The 4,324-nt window shown below is 48.1% G+C and overlaps 1 protein-coding gene across 3 annotated transcripts in view; it reads right to left on the bottom strand.

Annotated features, from left to right (window-relative positions):
- Window positions 1-4,025, bottom strand: part of FAM168A (family with sequence similarity 168, member A) — a 211,207-nt gene extending 207,182 nt beyond the window's left edge. The window contains exon 1 of one of the 3 annotated variants that reach the window (XM_011953030.1): window positions 3,746-4,025. The gene's annotated coding sequence lies outside the window, so the exon portion shown is untranslated. The remainder of the gene's footprint in view (window positions 1-3,745) is intronic. The other 2 variants (XM_011953031.1, XM_011953032.1) reach the window with 2 other exon arrangements.
- Between the last annotated feature and the right edge of the window lie 299 nt (window positions 4,026-4,324).

Raw genomic sequence — 4,324 nt, 5'->3', positions numbered from 1 at the left:
CTGCAGCCTTGACCTCCCTGGCTCAAGCAATCCTCCCACCTCCCTCCTGAGTATCTGGGATTACAGGTGTAGGCTACCACACCCAGCTAATTTTTTTTTTTTTTTTTTTTTTTTTGTAGAGACGGGTCTCCGTATGTTGCCCTCACTGGTCTCGAACTCCTAGGCTCAAGCAATCCTCCCAGCTCAGCCTCCCAAAGTCTGGGATTATGGGCGTGAACCACTGTGCCTGGCCAGTTTTTTTGGTTTGTGAGGTTTTTTTGTGTATTTTTACCTTTTTAACCAAATTTAAGTGTACAATTCAGTGGTATTAATTATGTTCACAATGTTTTGCGGCCATTACCACTAAATATGAAAGGGTCTTTTTTTGTTTTGTTTTTTTTTGAGACAGAGTTTCACTCTTGTTGCCCAGGCTGGAGTGCAATGGCGCGATCGTGGCTCACTGCCCACCTCCCCAGTTCTAGCAATTCTCCTGCCTCAGCCTCCTGAGTAGCTGGGATTACAGGCACCTACTATGCCTGGCTAATTTTTGTATTTTCAGTAGAGATGGGTTTCACCATGTTGGCCAGGCTGGTCTCAAACTCCTGACCTCAAGTGATCCGCCCACCTCAGCCTCCCAAAGTGCTGGGAGCCAGCACTTTGGTGATAAAAATCAAGGTTTTTAATGACTTGATTGAAATCACTCAGCTTTCAAGTAGTAGAACGGGGATTTGAATCCAGGACTTAACTCCTAAACTCACAGGCTATTCATTCCACCAAGGCTTCTGTCTACCAACACCTCCATCTGCTCTCTTCTCACCAAGATATCTGGAGGATCAAATGAGGTAAAGATACAAAAACACATTACTACTACACAAGTGACCACGGCTGTGGAAAAAAAAAAATCCACCAACACATTTCTTCCAGGCAATTACTTTTCATTTTGGACTCTCAAAAGCTAAGGCTTTAATATAAACATCCCGCCTCTAGACCAAGCCCGCAGATCTGCAAAAACAATGTCTAGACCCCAGAGTAAAGTTATGAGGGATATGCTTGCATTAGATTACAGTCTCATTGAATTAGAGGTAACTGCTCAAACCTGATTTCTATTATAATACAGAACGCTTCCTCATTACAAAACACTTTCAATTCAAAGGATAAGTCCAACTTTCCATCATTCTGCCCATTTTGGAGCTAAAAAAAAAAAGATTCTAAATGGTATTTTTATGTGCTCAACTGTGAAAGCCAAGGAAAATGGTTTGTTTGTGAGTTAAACTCTGAAGCTTGAACAAAAATAAAAAGAATTATTTCAATCCCAATGGTGCCAATTTTATCTTCTTTACATCCCTCATTTTTTTTTCAGTCTGAGCTCTAATCAACAGCCACTTTATGTTTAACATATTAAAACAGTTAATGCAATTAGGTCCAGAAAACTGTTTCTCTAATGATGTTCCCTCCATTTACAGTCCTGCGTACCTTCCATTATCACCATTCTGCCCTAAGAATGAGCATATCGCTAAGGTTTAAATCGAATTTCTGATGAATAGATGGAGATATTGTTTCTGTAGTTAATACAATGCACCTACATCAACATTATTCTCTAAAAAATAAAATAAAAATGACTCAATATGCTTTATTTATTCACGTCTGACAAAATTCTGATCACCTGAATTCCTTTGGAAGAAAATTCAATCTTTAGAAATACAGTCCAATTATTTTCAATCTTATCAATGTCAAAAGACAATCACATGAAAAACTCCATCAGTACCAACCCATCTCACCAATGAATATTTATGACATTTCCATATTTCCTGTCTTCTCTCTGTTTACATAAAGCAGTGGTGCCAAGACTCATCTCAGGATTATTAGCCTGCAATACAATGATGGGCCTAATTGCCTTGCAAACCAGGACACTAACAAATGGCATCTTCAAGCAATCAATTTAAAAAGGGGGTAAAAAAGACCCAAGCTCTTTTTGCCTATGTGCATGTTGCCTACCTACAAAATAAATTCAGTCTCATATTTTCATGCTTGACATACATTAGTTGTCAAGCAAGGAATGCACCCTTAGCAATCTCAAGCTCATCAAATCTATTTAAATTTCAAATTCCAGGTATAGTTTTTAAATGCACCAGGAGGAGAGGGGAAAGGAAAAGGCAGAGACATTATATAGAAAGATATCTATTATATTCCAGTTTATCTTCTCCCACCTTTAGTTTGGAAGTATGCTCCTTTTCCCCTTACTTTTTATGATATACAAATAACAGAAGACACCCTCCCCTCCTTAATTCTACCTTAACTAAATCCCCTTTCAACTTTACCCTTTGGGCTGACTTGACTTCCAAATTATACCAATATAAATAAAACAAACAAAAAGATCAACCGAACAGATTAAAATGGCCCCTAAGAATGAGATGTTCTCTTCTGTGTCCCCTGCAAAGTCCCCTCTAACAGGCTTACTGCCTCTCCCCCAACCACAGCCACCAAGGCTGTCCATTTAAGTATCCCAACCCTTAACCCTCACGTGTCTCTTCGAGGCCATCCCAATTCTTCATCTCCAAAATAATCCAACCCATTTCCACCCCACTCTCCGGCACAGCTCACTGTCCCTCTCCATCCTCTCTGCCCCATCCATACCAACAACTCCAGGTCTCCCATTCCTTAAATTTCCCCTGTGCCACCTCACCATCAGCAACAACCTCCCCAGGCCTACCAGCTCATCTCCGAAAGTCCTTCTCCAAAACTCCCTCTGCCACCTTGGCCAAGGGACATTTTCTTCAAAATACCATCCCCCAACTTTGCTCACCCCTGCCACTATCCTTTCAATGAATGCAGCCCAGTGATGTTTTATGTGCCCTCTGCCTTGACCCTGCAACCAAGGAACCACCATGCCCTTTCCAGTGATTGTAAAATCACCCTAAATCCAACCCACTGTGCCCCACACTCCATTTCCATCCCTATCCTCCCATTATTTCGGGCCTGACTTCCAATGTGACCCCTTCCTGCCAGCTCACCATCACACTCCCCTCACTGAATGTTTCACCTCCACCAACTCCTATTCCAACCTCCATCAGCCCACCCCAGGAAACCCCCAAACTGCACTCCTCTGCTCTATCCTAACCCATGCTATTCCATAAGTCTCCACAAATTCCACCAGCCCCAGATGACAAACACCCACTTCAAGCTCAGGTCTCAACCCATGCCAAGCCCCTCACCCCCAACTCCTGCCACCTCCATCATCCTGCCCCAGGTCCACCCCAAATTCCACCCTCCTGAATTAACACTCCAAAGGGTCCTGTTCAACCCTGTACATGCCACTCACTCTCCGTTGAAATCATTCCCCTACCCCTCACCCCAGCTCAGATCCCAAGCTGTCAACTGCTCCAGGCCAAACCCAAATCACCACCCTCATTCAGTCCCCTCCCCCATTAAAAGCCATCCCATCCTAGTCTCATCTTCCACCTCGCCCCAAGACCAACCCGAATTCCAACCCGACGCCCCCACCCCACTCTCCTGTCCCAGGTTGTTATTCTCCATCAAAAGTCCTCCTCCCTGGTCGCCCGCCCCCCAACCTGCTTGGGTCCCACCCTCACCCCACCCCCAGCCAGCGCCTGGACAAGTCTCCCCCACCAGCCCGCCGTTCCATCGCGACCTGAACTCCCTCCCCACAACCTGCACGGGGGCTCCGCAGCCCCCACTCTCATTCTCGCCAGCGCCACTGGCCCAGGCTCAGGACCAGCGAACCGGGTGGCGGGGGGAGTCTCCTCACCGGTGAGCAGCTGCAGGCGAAAACGGCGGCGGCGGCGGCGGCGGCTAAGGCGGCGATGCCCTTGTCTTCTCCGGAGGCTACGGCGGCGACGCTCTCGCTCCCTCGCCCGTGTCCAGTAGGGTGAAGGATGGCGCGCGGGGACCAGAGCCTCCTCCTCCTCCTCAGCGACTCGGCTCTGAATCCTCTGCAGTAGCCGCCGAGGAGCCCGACGGGTTGGGGGAGGGGACGCTCGGCTGCGGACGAGGGAGGAGGAGGCGGAGGGAGGAGGCGGGGGACCGCTGAGAAGGGCAGGGAAGGAGGAGCCGACGCCGCGCTGCGACACGTCCCACAGCCTCAGAGCGCCGGGACCACAACTCCCGGCATGCCCTGCTTTAGCCCGCGCGCGGCCTGAGCCTCCAGCCGTCAGTCCGGTGCAGAGGGGCCGCGCCCTCTCCGGTCACGCACAATGGAATAAAGCCAACCATCCGCTGGCAGACTCTGTAGACTCAAAGACCACCTGTGAGGAAAAGTCAGGTCGCCCGAGGCCCCATCCCCCAGGGGCCGTACTCGCAACGTCTCCATCACTCTTTGCGCGCGCGC

The sequence above is a fragment of the Colobus angolensis genome, unplaced genomic scaffold, assembly GCF_000951035.1.
Source record: "Colobus angolensis palliatus isolate OR3802 unplaced genomic scaffold, Cang.pa_1.0 Scaffold355, whole genome shotgun sequence".
NCBI lineage: Eukaryota > Metazoa > Chordata > Mammalia > Primates > Cercopithecidae > Colobus > Colobus angolensis.
This window is presented reverse-complemented; position numbering and strand designations above follow the sequence as displayed.